Source organism: Eumetopias jubatus, unplaced genomic scaffold (genome assembly GCF_037043125.1).
Source record: "Eumetopias jubatus isolate StellerSeaLion01/CBP00866 unplaced genomic scaffold, mEumJub1_p1.0 scaffold_2, whole genome shotgun sequence".
In the NCBI taxonomy this organism is placed as follows: Eukaryota; Metazoa; Chordata; class Mammalia; order Carnivora; family Otariidae; genus Eumetopias; species Eumetopias jubatus.
The window spans coordinates 80,573,356-80,588,308 of NW_028274808.1; the positions used below are offsets into that span (position 1 = coordinate 80,573,356).

At 40.7% G+C, this 14,953-nt stretch overlaps 1 pseudogene; it reads right to left on the reverse strand.

Annotated features, from left to right (window-relative positions):
• Positions 1-10,534, reverse strand: part of LOC114225583 (V-type proton ATPase subunit D pseudogene) — a 30,759-nt pseudogene extending 20,225 nt beyond the window's left edge.
• Between the last annotated feature and the right edge of the window lie 4,419 nt (positions 10,535-14,953).

A 14,953-nucleotide genomic window follows, 5' to 3' on the forward strand; every position in this document is an offset into this window, starting at 1 on the left:
TCAATATAATTTCAATCCTTTACAGCAACTGTTTCAAGTTCTAATCTGCCTCTTGTCACAAACACTAACTATATTTAAGCCAAAACCCTATGGTACCATCTTCTCAAGTTGTCACTGTTTTCAAAGTGGTGAACTCAGTCAGTTTCCCCAAGTGCATCCCTCAGAACAAGGATCTGCACGGGTGATGTAGTGAGCAGTACTACCCTTAGAACCAGCTAGGGGGCCCCCTACCCAAACTGCTCCCCACCACCCTTGATGCTCTGGGTTTCCTCACTGCCAGGGGAGTAGACTTTGGATGAAAGCACTGTGGTGTTCACAAACATGCAAGCAAAACTTCTTTTGGATCTGGAAGAGGCCCAGGAGCAGAGAGCCAGGAGTCTGCTCTCCCTTCACCATCACCACACACCAAGGAATCCAAAAATTTCTAAATGAAAGCTTGGTCTTTCAGGTCATTTGGCTGATGTATCAGTCAAAGTAAGAACATGGGACACATTTGAACAATGTGTTAGCTTAATGTATAGCTTTTAAATACATAGGTATATACTCTATGGGTTCTCATTTGTACTCATGTTCCAGCAGAGCAAATGACTTATATAAGTAATACAAATTCTGTGAAAACAAAGAAACTGCTTATCTTGTTTACTGCTATATTTCCAAAACCAAACACATAGCCAATGAAATGTTAAATGAAAAGGGTGTCTCATGGTTTAAAAATGTTCGGTCTTTTGCAGTTCCCTTTGGACAATTAGCAAATTAGCACTTTAAAGTCTTTGAGAATCCAACTATTTTAACCAAGTCCCTCTTGTACTCTAGAGACTGTCTCATATCTACTTTATGGTGGAAAACTTTTAGGAATTGCTCAAATCAATGGCGCATATCAATCAGCCCTCTTTGGGAGCATCTCAAAATACCTTGGAATGGATATACTGTACCCTCAATTATGGTCCTAGATACAACCCAAACATTAGAAAAAACTAAGAAATATATTGGATGCCCTTGAAGGAAATAAATATAAGATTTTCTTTTTCATGAACAAATCAAGAGTTCAATAATAGCAAAACATTAATCTTTTCTTGGAATTTTTCTACCTAAGAATTAAAGCGGATGGAGAAAAAAAAGTTACAAACCTATCATATTAAATTTAAGGTGAAGAATAAATGTCCCATGAACTTTTAATACTCATTCAACACCTCATTTATCAATTTAAAATGTATTTACTCCTGTTGTCACTAATCTTGATTCAAATGCTAGCCAACTTAGGATTTTTAGTTTAAACATGGATGTGCATTGTAATTAATACTGATGCTAATTATGATTAACACTTGGTATCAGTGCAAGCTAGAGTAGGAAATGTATACTATGGATTTTTAATTTAAACTGAAACCATAGAGGGGCGCCTGACTGGCTCAGTCATTAGAGCGTGCAACTCTTGATCTCAGGGTTGTGAGTTAGTTGCCTGTAGAGATTAGTTAACAATGAAAAATCTTTTCAAAAATAAATAAATAAACTGAAACTATAGGGAAAAGTGGGAATGTATATTACAACTCTTTCAGAAACAAGTCACAGAAATCCTCTTCAAACTAACTTAACCACATAAAAGGATTTATTGGCTCGTGTAACTGGAAAGGACATGGATGCCTTTGATGCCAGGAATAAATGAATTAGAGAACTCAGCTGTCTCCTCTCTCCTCTGTTCTCCTACTTCTTTCCCCTTTCCCTTCTCTCCTTTCCTCACTCCTCTTCCTCTCACCCGCCTTTCATCTCCCTTCACACCCCCACCCAACCCACAGGGTCTCATCTCAACTTCCCTTTGTATTGCCCTTCTCTGCAATCACAGAATTTCTGCCCTATGTCAGGAATCCTGGTAGCAGAAATCTCCAAATCATATCACCAGAGGACAGAATACTTCTACCTTCACTATATAAAAACTCAAGGAAAGAAGTCTAATTGGCCTAATTTGAGTTACATGTCCTGACTAGATCCATTGTTAAGAGCTGGGAAGCTACGTTGCTGCTGTTCCCACAATCACATCATTGGGTGAGGCGAATCAAAACAAAGCAGATACTCTTACTGCAAGAGGAATCAAGGGATACTTGATGTACAGAACTTCAGATGTCCAAAGTGTAAACTGCTAAATTACTTTGTCAAGTAATTTAACAACATACATCAAGACTCTGTAAATTCATAAATCCTATCCATGCTAAGGAAAGAATCCAAGCCCAAAGGTCATATGTATCAAGAAGTATCCTAGAACATCATCTACATCCCAAATGTTACTCTCGGTGTTCTATGTGCCCCACAAAAGGAAAACAAATAGGTAAATTATAACTTCACAATAGAGTATGATGTTGCCATAACAAGGAACATTGCCTGCTGCCTGGAGCCTGCCTGCTACCAGGATTCTTGACCTAAGTGAAAAAGCAAAATACAAATCTATATATACAATTCTGGAAAAATAAGTAGGTAGAAAAGATAGAAGAAGAAACAAACAACTCCAAAATGTTAATAGACTTTGGGTAGTGAGGCAATGAGTGGTCTTTTATCCTTTATATATTATTATTATATGATATTTTAAGTGTTTCATTATTACCATATTTTCTATCACAAACATATAATTTTAATGATGAGAAATCGTTAACTTCAAGTTTTAACAAATGATAAAATTCAAGCATTTAAATATAAGATTGGTATTCTTTGAACTTCTCATCTTCCCGAATTTACAAAATGTTTCTCAAAATCAGTCATTACTTCAAAATATTACGGCATACTATAGATATCCAATATCCTTTACCTACTCCAGGTAAGTGAACAAACTGGAGAGGAACATATGGAATGAGGTACGTGCTAGTCAGTCATGAGAGGAAGGAATATTTGCTTCCTTAATTTTCTAAAATCTGTACGAATCATTAAATAACCACTGTAATGTAGAATCAGTTTTAAGTAAAATCTATGCTAAGGAAAAAAGAATGAGTTTTGAGGGGGAGATTGAATAAGAGGAACAGAATGTACGGGGAGGGACGCTAAAGAAGGAAGAAGTGAAGGAAGGGAAGAAGGAAGCTGTTTACCTTTAGATATTATGGGAACAGACATTTTAAATCCAAATTACTGAAGTGCAGTTTAAAGTCTATCATTTGTATTTGAAAAATAACACCTGGTAAGTCAACTCTTGTCATTTTTATATCTATACGTAAGGTCTACTAAATCCCCCAGACAATAAACGAAGATCAGAGTCTCTTGAGTACACACACTGGTGCTCCTCAGCTCTGTCCCCAAACTCCCAGCAGAAGTCACAAGCAGCTGCCTTGGCCACCAACCATGTCCTTGACTCCTCCAACTTGGTTACCTACACCACTGGCTGGTCTGCATTTATCAAAGAGTCTGAGACTCCAGGGACCGATTCTGCTCTGCAGATCATGCTTGATGCTGTACTAGGCGATAGATCACTTCTTCTCTTTCCTACAGTGGATAACAATTTGCTTTCACATGAGATTAACCAGCTTTAGAGTGTCCTCTCTCAGGACTTCTTATGTGATAACAGTAAACATTCTCATCATTAAAAATTTAGAAGCTGACTTCAGAGACAGTGACCACATAAGCGTATGATGATGCAAAACTGTAATCCATAAGAATTAGGAGATTTAAAAGATTCAGAATGGGGGGCCTGGGTGGCTCAGTCGGTTAAGGTTCTGCCTTCGGCTCAGATCATGATCCCAGGGTCCTGGGATCAAGCCCCACATCGGGCTCCCTGCTTAGTGGGGAACCTGCTTCTCCCTCTTCCTCTGCTGCTCCCCCTGCTTGTGATCTCTCTCTCTCTCTCTCTCTGTCAAATAAATAAATAAAAATCTAAATAAATAAAAGGTTTAGAACATGCCCAGACTAAAAACCCCCCAAGGGCAACAGTCCACAGGTATAAATAAATTAAATGTGTCCAGTTGTATCTCGGTTAACTACGTACAGATGTATATGCAGAACGTGTTCAAGCATATTAATTTCATAACACAGACGCCTTCCACCCCGAGAAGTGTGGCAATGATGGCTGGAGTAGAAATCCCAATTCCTTGAGGTGCCCCACATCTCTCCATCTCCATACAAATTCTTGCAGACTCCTGGGTCTGCTGAGGAGCTCTTCAAAGCCTTGCTATACCTCTGTACATGCATAGTTGAAGCTTAGGAAACGGTTTATTGCTTACATCAGTATGTGTCTTAGTTTGGACATTTGAGGAATAACTGAAGACTTGAGTCTCTACACATCCCTACGACAGGAAAGGGTGAGTTAATTAAAAGCTTAACTAATTCTCCTCACCTGACTTCCACACTGCATGTGCTTGTGGCCTGGCTCCTAGCCAAGTCCTGCAGCGCAACACACGACCAAAGCCAGCTCCCCAGCTGCTGGGAAATGTGGGGCCCAGATTATTATACAGTGGCCAGATTACTATATATTAAAAGCAAATAAGACTCTTAAATAGATAGCTGAGGCTTATTGACATGCTATCATTCTCTTAGCTTTATTACCACTATGAGCTTCTCATCTTGCAAAATGATCACTGTTCACATCCACAATCACTAAAGCATGGGGTGGCTGTTTCACTCCCAAATATATTTTCCCAAAGTATTAAACTGGCGCATATTGCAAATAATGTGAAACATCCTTGAAGCACTAGTGCAGAATATACAATCATATAGTTCCACAAAAAGGGCAGAAGAAGAAATTTTGCCCAGTTTGCAACCTACTAAAATTTCTCAAAAACTATGTTGATTCTAAAAATAAAAACATACCATCTTTGTAAAATAAGGAAAGGAAAAATTTTCCTCTTCTAGTTCTGATATTGCTTTCTAGAAACCAAAAGAGTATCTATTCTCCATAAAGGGATAATGGATAGAGTACTGTTTTCATTGAGCTAAAAATTGTTTGCAGTAAACATGTGTAAACCTAAAATTCTCAAGCAAGCGCATCAAAAAGTACATTGACTGGAATGCAAATGCACAGAGTTCAGTGGCAAAATGGAATCTTCCCTTGAACTTCCACTACAGTTACCTCATTTCTCCACTTGACTTTAACAAATAATTATGGTTTTCCATAAGCCAAAAAAGGCTCCAAAGAAAAGAAATTCTTCATTCTGCCTGTGTCATTCAGAGTGCACCTTGCAGGGGGAAGGGAGGAGTGTGTTAGTATAAACCATTGTCTCACAAAATATAAATTGTCGCTCCAATTTCTCTATCATCATCACCCTCTGTCCTTAACTCTGTGTCCCAGCTCTCAGCATTTGCTCATCGTATTCTTCAGGGGTCTCTCTCCCCCAGAGTCTCAGTTTTTCAGGGGTAAATCATGTCTTTTATTCTCAACATCTTTCAAAATACCTGCAACTCAAGAAAAGTTTGTTAAACTAACGATTTAAGTGTTCCATTTACAGATTAATATAGTAATTCCAGGACTCCTGGTGTAAAAAAAAAAAAGGCATGGTATCGTGGGGAAACAAGGTCTCATATCTCATTCGAACCATGAATACAGCAGCAGAGTCCCCTAATATTGCAGTTACCTACAGAATAGCTCTCTGCCTCAGATTCCTATATAAAGCCCACAAAGTATAAAGGAAACTAGAGTATTTTGAACACCTTTCATTTTCTACATGCTGAACTCCAGCTCTACCTGGAACATCAAAAACTGGTTTCTCATTCCCGGTGACCCACCCCTAGGTCCTAGCCATCCAGCTTCTTTCTGATACCTGGTCCTGTGAGAAGTCTGTGTGACTACCTGACCAGTTCTATTTGGCTGCTATGTAAATCTGAGTTTATACGACGGCAACCACTACGTACACCTTAGCGTGCGCCCCTGGAGCCAAAGCACTACCTATTTCACATTTCCCTAGGTACACTATCACCACTCAGGTAGAGAATGTGAAGTATTATATTTTCAATTTCCTCAAGAAATATAAACTTATACCTAAAATACTAGTAAAAAAATAATCCATACATGTAATTAATTTAAAAAACCTGATAATTGAAACTAGAAATGATATTCTCAGCACAAGTTATCTCTTCCTAGTCTTTTCAAGATTATCCTTGACACATACGTGGGCACCTTCAAATAATCTGTACATCAATATTATTAACAAATAATCATCTGATGTGATAATGATTATTATTTTCTGAATTTTGTAGATAAAGTAACTGAGAAAAACAAAATTATTTTCTTCGGTTTTCAAAAAAAAAACCATAAAATTTAACTTCAACACACCAAACCCTTACGTTATCATGGATCCTATTTACCTCCTTCCAAAATGGATTTGAAGTTACACAGCATAAAAGGAAAGAAAGAGAACTAGTATTTTCTGAGCACCTAAAATGTGCCAAACACTGCGCTGGTAACTCAGATAATAATTAAAACAATGAGGAAAATAGTATTGATCCCCTTTTACAGATGAGAATAGTAAGACACAGTGAGGTTACTTTTCTAAGATCACATAGCTAGGAAGTATTACAATATAAATTTGTTTAGAATTTGCACCCAGGTCAAAGTCAAGGCATGCCATTTTTTCCTATGGTATGCTGACATAAGTATAATAAAACCAGAAAGCACATAATCAAATAAATAAATAATAAATAACAAAAAAACCATGCTATAAAAGCCTAGAGAACAAGAAGATAAATATTCTGTATATAGAAAAGAACCAATTGTATTTTTTTAGTTTTTATTTAAACTCCAGTTAACATACAGTGTAATGTTAGTTTCAGGTATAGAATTTAGTGATTCAACACTTCCATACATCACCTGGTGCTTATCAGGACTAAGTGCCCTCCTGAATCCCCATCACCTATTTTACCCATCCCCTCTCCCACCTCCCGTCTGGTGACCATCAGTGTGTTCTCTGTAGTTAAGAGTCTGTTTCTTGGTTTACCTGTCTTTTTTTCCCCATAATGGTTTGTTTTGTTTCTTCAATTCCACAAATGAGTGAAATCCTATGGTATTTTAACCCAAATCTTAGACCTGCGCTATCGGCCAGGGCAAAGAGGGAAGTCACAGGCGTAGAGCCCTCATTTATCTAATAAAAAGAAGACTACTGGCTTATAAAGAAGGAGAAGCAGCCTGTAAGTTCTGAGAGAGGTTTCTTACGTAGGTCACAAACTGAACCACACACAATAGAATCCATTTTCTCCATATCAGTTATTCAGAAATGTCATTCACGTAGGTTCTTCTTACATGAACCCATTTCTATAGCCAGGTGCAAGTAAGCCAAGATAGCCTGCTGCTAGCACAATTAGAAAAGAAAATAATAATGTGGGGCACCTGGATGGCTCAGTCAGTTAAGTGTCTGCCTTCAGCTCCGGTCATGATCCCAGGGTCCTGGGATCGAGCCCTGCATCAGGCTCCTTGCTCAACGGCGAGTCTGCTTCTCCTTCTGCCCACCCCCCCCCCACGCCCACCAATTGCTCGGACACACGTGTGTGTGCCCCCTCTCTTTCAAATAAATGGATAAACCTTAAAAAAAAAAATGAGACACCACAATGCAAAAGTTTATCTTTCTCAAATCATCAGGTCTGACTCTTCCCTTATCTCATGTTCATTAGCAAAATGTCTTTCTGATAACAAGAAAGGGCCTATTTCCTCTGCCAGAACGGCCAGTCATTCTTTAAGTCATTTAGCCTGTCAGTCCATCAGTCAGTCAGTCAGTCAACAAATATTGATTAAGTGTCCACCACGTGCCAAATTCTGTGCTAGGTACATGTGAGATCAACAGATGTGGCCCCATTTCAATGGAATTTATACTCTAGTAGAGGACACAAATCACATAGTCACACAAATATTTATACTTAAACCCTAATAAGTGTTAGGAAGGCATTACATAGTGCTATGGGAGCTAGTAACAGGGGGACATGATCTAGGCTAGGGGAACAGGTTAAGAAATACACCCCTTAAATTCCCCTAAAATAAAAGATTCCAGACGCCTAGGTGGCTCAGTTGGTTAAGCATCTGCCTTCCTTCGGCTCAGGTCATGATCCCAGGGTCCTGGGATTGAGCCCCTCATTGGGCTCCCTGCTCAGTGGGGAGCCTGCTTCTTCCTCTCCCTCTGCCACTCCCCCTGCTTGTGCTCTTTCTCTCTCTCTCTCTAATAAATAGATAAAATCTTTTTAAAAATTTTTAAAAATAAAAGGAATGATTCCTAAATGGTTTTCCTTTAAGTCAAGCATCTTGTTGTTTAAATAAACTTCTTGCTTTGAAAAAGAAGAAATGCATCCCTGAGAAGGTGGCATGTGAGCTGAGATGTGGCTTGCTTTTGCTAAGCACATAATCAGCCATCTCCATTTGTTGATTGGGTTCAGCACCACATTAGAAACCATGAAGTATACAAAGAAGCCTAACATATACATCTTTGAAGAAGTTTCAATTCAATTAGGCAGAAAAGACATGTACATATGAGAAATTCATGATACAAAAAAGCATGAGAGAAGCATCAAGTAAGTGGCACAAATAAATGGTGATGGGAAAAAGAACTATGAACATTAAGGACTGGCATAACCCAGAAAGAGTTCTCAGATAAGGTAGGACACAGCATAGGCTCTACAACAATGGTTTTCAAATGTTTTAGATTAAAACACACAATAAGAAATACATTCTATACCATGGCCCAATATAGGCATACAGACATAAATAAAACAAAAACTAAAGTTTCATGAAACAAAACTTGTTCTCACAATATGTGCTCCACATTGAATGTTTCTATTGTATTTCATTTTTTAAATCTTTTCTTTATGTGAGTCATAACCCCCTAAATTGAGTTCATTACCCACTAATGAGTTACAACCTAACATTTGAAATTTCTGTAACAGAAGGGAGTTCTGCACACAGTAAATGTCCTTTACAGAGATAAAAGGAAACCAAGAAGTGATTCTCATCTCCTATAAAAGTGGCCCAAGCTGACATGACCTCCAATTCCTTCCCAGCACTCCTCCTGCTTCTCCTTATTTCCAGTCACATAGCTACCTTAGCAATGAGGAATCCATGCCCAGCAGGTGGCTACAACACATAATTACAACATAACCTTCTCTGAGGCACAATCTTCACCACTCTCCTCTACCACTACTGGCTGTACCAGCCTGACTCAGTCCACGTGTATGAAGCTTCCTCACATGAGTAAGTGAAGACTGCTATCAGAGATATGACTAGATCAAAATTCCGGGCAGACCCACATTTCAGCTCCTGAGGCTACACACAAGTAGAGGGAATTTATCCATTAATCCAGTACCTTTCTTCAGAGGCATTAGTTATAGGCCCAATTCAGTTTTCCAAGATCGGTCCTTTTATAACTGATCAGACCTCCAATTACTAGAGAGAGAAACAGACATATCATCCAGAGGAAGCTGTCAATTTTCCATGAATTCTATGGTGACCCCTCATCAATACCCAGCAATGCTGATAAACTTTTCATCTAGGAAAGACATCAAATTCTTTAGCCAGGCCTACCTGAAATACTCTTATTAAGTATAGACCTAACAAAAGCCTCAAACATCTGACCTATGAGCCTAAGAGGAATAGTGCTCATCATCACCAGTTTTACAAATACTCCACAGCCAATCCCGTGGTTTTTTTTTAAGGAAGAGATAGGTGTTTAAAAATAAAATGTTAATACAAACCAAAATAATAATCAGTCTGAATCAGGTGGGGAACAGGCTAAGAAAGGCATCTATCACGTGTATCAATAAAAATTATGAAAATACATTTACTGAGTAGGTATTAAAAATTAAAACCAATATTGATAAATATGTATTTCTCAATTTGCCCCACTCATTTACAAGCGTCTTTTAAAAATCTTAAGGAGTGGCTCTCTTCCTCCACTGGTGGGCATAATTGATGTTAATAATCCAGGAAGTACTAGAGGAATTCATCCACTGAGTCCGCTCTCACTGCCTTTCATAAGCACCTGCTAATCCATCCCGGTAGCAGCTCACCTATCCCGGTACCAACATTACTGGGGAGATTAGAGCTCCCTCATCACCTAATCTGGCTCATTCTGGGATTTTCCATTTGTTTGATGCATGTGTGTTGTAATCTTAAGAGTACTGATACTAAAAAGAAGGCATTTGGTCCTCTAAAGCTAACATAGAAAGGTGGTGTGTGGTCACTCTTGTGCACTCTGAACCACATCCATTCCAAAAGGTAGCAGCCGAATTGTCATTCTCCTTAAAATAAACCCTCAAGCGTGAAAAGGCCCCAATTTTAGGACTATGGCTCCACAAGCAGGAATAAGGGGGGCTCTCTGGCAACCAGATCACGGAAGTTGTCTATGGGGTTTTCTAAAGGACCTGTTAAGAGATTTGATTCAGACCTGATTCTTCTTTCTCTAATGTCAAAGACAGTGGTTAGATAGGATTTACACTTTTACACTTGCATATAACGAACTGAAACCAGGCTGCTCAGTCTATTTAAATCGTTGGGAGGGAAATGAACTAGTTCACTGGGAAATTACTGTGGTTGCTCTCTTACACGCCCAGTGGTTGGTAGGTCAGGGTTGGGAAAGGCGCATTTGTCAAAGGGCATGGAGAGTTGTTTTTCTCGGGTCCTACGTGGGGTAACGTAATATGTACATCAGGAAAGGCTAGGTCCTGAGGGGTGGTCTTGGAGGGGAGTCAAAGGAAGGCCTGTGATGCACTCTCAGCGTGGGCTTCAAGACCCGGGCGCAGACCCGGCAGGCTGGGGCCGCTTCCCAGGTTTGGGGCCGCTGCCGCTCCGCTGGCCGAGGCGCCAAAGACGGGTCAGCTGGGCTTCCTGGGCCCAAGTGGGCGGTGAAGGCAGCTCCGGGGCCTCTTCGCCCTGGCTTGGGCGAAAAGGCGACAAAGGCCCGAAGGCAGCGGGGCTGATGCGAGGACGAAGCGGGGCCGCCCTTAGCCACCGCGCCCGTGATGCCCGGGAGGCTGTGGCCGGGCGCAGGCTGGAGGCACCGGCGCGGCTGCGGGGCTGGGGGCGGAAGGGGCCCCGGGGAAGGCCCTGGCGCCCGAGTGGCGCGGGACCTCGCGGCCCATCAGGGGTCGAGCCTGTAGCTTTCCGGGCTCCGGACGGCCCCCGCGCGGCTTCCGGGGACGGCAGCCACGCTGCGCCTCCCCAGTGCAATTTTGACCGGTGTGTCCCCGGTCGGCCGCCTAAGGCCAGGGCTAGGAGGGAGCAGGGGCCGAAAGAGAAAATGGGAATGGCGTGGGGGAGGGGATCCGGAGCGAGGGAGCGGTGTCATTTCCACCAACTGGGCTCTTTCCTGACCCAGCCGCTCATCTGTCACCGCTGTCTCATTCCTGTTATTTACATCTGTCTTTAGCATTCTAATTACTCGCTTTATTACTTTAGCCTGGAGGAATCCTGTAAAAAACAACGGAGATGAGGATCCTACCACACAATAAAACTGCCCAAAATCCCCACTGCACATTATACAGAGCACTTGAGAATATTTGTGCTGTTATATGACCTCAATATGTCCTTAGATTGATCTTATTATATCTTTCTTTCTCCCTTCTCTTTCTCCACGTGTGAGTAATAAACTCTTTTAAGGTGTGGACTGCAAGAAAAAGCTGTTCAACAAATGATGAAAATGAGATTATTCTCGAAGAGGGAGGTAAAGGGGAGAGAGGGGCTTACAGAAGACTTGAAGGTATTTGGACCAACCCCGCCCCCATCCAGTTCCTAAACTCTTGGTTTTATTTTTATTTAATCTGATAAAGTAGAGCCATCTTCACACAAGCTTCCAGGGCTGCAAGAATCTTGGAAATTTAGGGGAGAGAATAAAATGCCTAATGTCTTTCATTATCTTGCATTAATCTCTGAGTCCCCAGAAGGTCTCAGGAGGGGAAGTGAATTTAGAGTAGAGATAGAAGTGGGGTTCAAAAATCATGATGGTTTGAATGTTTTTCTTTTAATGTAAGATTTAGAAGGGGGGAAGGCAGGTGTACAAAATCTTACTAAACCCTTGATAGCAGGATTCACAGATTCACTCAAGACTTGAATCAAAGGAAGGCTGATACAACCTACCAGAAAATCCAGGACAAAACGCAGCCTTCCTAACTGTTATTTATTCCTGCTAGTGGAATTATTGTTGCACTCAGTTGCAATTTTCTGGCTGTGCTAATGGTTTTCTTTATTGTGTTACACTAACATAATCTCCTCCAGAAAGAAAATGACAAAATATATGGATTTTTAGATAAATAACTGAGGTAATTTATTGGCCTTTATGCTCTTCTGATGGGGTGGTTGATAGATAATGTAATAATATGTACATAATTAAGCGGGTTTACTGTACCTCAGTCAAAATAGGTTCAAGGGCAGTATCTCTGTCTTTCAGCCTATGGTTTTCTCAATGGATATTTACTTCCTCCACTCTGTGGATTAAAGGGCAGACCTCAGGAAGTAAACAACTAGGCACTAAATAAGCGATGGAGGTGTGAAGAAAAAAAAAGAAAACTGTCAAATTCTCTCATCAAGGATCTTATATTAGGGCCCATTTTTCTATGCCCCCCGCTCCTTCTCACAAGGTTCAGTGAGCCACAGTATATTATGAATTGATGAGAAAAAAAGAAAACACTGAAGATAAACATAGGCCTTCCCAAAGAGATGGACGACGTACACCTAGGTCAGGGAGTGGGCCTTCAAAAACACCTCTGCGGGTCCAAGAGACCTGCTGTCAGAGAAGCATGAAGGCTTCTGGGATATCATTCATGGTGAACTTGGTCACCAAATGGCCCCTTGCCCTGGCTTCTGTAGGTTGCCCATTCAAGGCATGGTGTACTTGCTCTTCCAAACTCATCTAAATTACATCAATAACAGAGCGCACTCTTTAATGAGCTCTCAACTTTAAAGACTTGAAGGATATTAACAAGCCGCTTGACAAATGGTGCTTAGAAGCACATTAAAGATGCTGCTAATGGAGCGCATAATGACGGCTAATTTTCGATCAGATATAAATTAGAGCCCCAACAGTTATTTGCCTTAAGGACTTTATGTAAATGATTCTGTTCTGTATAAACTGAAAAGCGAAGAGAGCCTTGCCATTTTGGCAATCCTTGTGGATATGATTAATAGATCTGCAACAGAACTGGGCAGAGACAACTGATGGCATTTCCATCTAAAAGTCAGTGTGTTTAGGTAGTAAATATGATATTTTCTAGAGTCGTGTGTGCTTCTTCAACCAAAAGAGTAAAAATGTCCTTCGCATCTCCTCCACATGGTTAAAGAGGTTCACAGAGCATCCAGACCCAAGTCCCTTAGACCTGTACCTCACACCCACCAAGACACCCAGAACAGACACAACTCTTTCCTTCAGTCAGACCCAGGGCTGCATTATATGCTCCCAAACCATATACCCCCATAGTACCCGCAAAGACACAGACAACTTTCTGGGATCTAAGCTCTACTGGTCACAGTTTTAGAAACCTCTCATTGTGAAATCACTTGAGATCTCATTTTTAGCTTTGCACACAATCAGGTTCTATAAGAAAGTGCTGGGGAGCAGGGAGGGACTGGGAGAGGGAAAGTGAGGAGGGGAAGGAGAAAGGGAAAGATGATGGTGGTAGTGGTGTGGTGGGAAGAAAAAGAGTGGAAAAGAATTTGAGAGCAGAAGTTCAGAGAGGAAAGGTTGGAGGAACTCCATTGGAGGAACATTTTAAAGTGGAGGAGATATTTGTGGCTCTGCTTTTTCCCCCCTTCCCTCCTGTGCTTCCCACATTATAAGTGTTAAGTCAAGTTATCAGAGTGTATGAAAGCGTTTGGGGATTGATTCTTAAAATTGATTTCCTTCCTACCTGTTCCTGCTCTGACAGATAATGGGAGGCCTGGAAGAGGAGTTACTCTAAGATGGTGTTACCTGTGTCCACTTTCTGCTGTTTACTTGGCATCAGTTGGGGCAAATGCCATCTGAAACTCCGGGGTCGCTTAGAGCTGCATCTGGCTGCAGTTTCAGGGATAGCATCCTTTCTTAAACAAGTGGAAAGAATTTGTATAAGAGTGAGTTTGCAAAACCTGAAAAACAGACAACTCTAGCTTGTCAATGGCTTGTTTATTATAATTCACAAACAAAAACTCAGCCTTTCTGCTGCAAAAAAGTCAAGCACTACTGCATTTCAGGACAGTTTTCTTTGCCTTACCCATGCAAGATAAATATGGATTTGGGGGATCATTTTTATAAGCTGCTCATGGGCAGTGTTAGAGTTGATACAGAAATCCTGCCTCAATAAGAGAGCTGTTTCTACTAGTGACAGTAGCTTCTAAGATTTCTTTATCCAAGCCATTTGAAAGATGAGAGTAATGAGAAGAGGCAGGGGGAGGGGAGAAATGGAAGGGTGAGGGATTGAGCATTAAAGAGATTTCTCCTAAACCGATTAAATCTTTTTATCTGGGAGTAACTGATACCTAATGGCCAGGAGTTAAATGGTAGAGAGTAAGGATGCTTCTTACCATCATTACTGAGTTATGAAGTAGTTTTAAATTGGGGTACAATAAATACGATTATTCCTATCTTCCATTAAATCTGTCTACTCCTCCCTCCAACCCTCTTCCCCAATCACACATACTTCTAGTGCTAAAGGGACATTCAGGAAACATCTAGACATTTCTTCTACCAACTAGTATAGGATTCTGAAACAGTGGGAATAAGTAGAAAGAGCAGCCTCACCTCTCATTTTGTCTGACAGCAAGATCCTGCTTCTCTCTGTTTTCCGCTGGCTGGCTTATGCTCCGTGCTGATGCCAAAACTGGGTGATAAAAACTATTTTTGAAAAATAAAACTTAGAGTTATGCAAATAACAAAATTAGTGACAAAAACCAAAGAATTCTGGTTTCACCCGGTTTTAGGAGGAAAAGTAGCTGAGCTTTTCAGAATGGGAAGTGGTGTTTGCCACATTTCAACTGAGAGAGCTACATTTGTTTATTCCTCTACTTTTTCTTCCTGCCCAGAGTATATAGTTCAAGTCACTTTCAGAA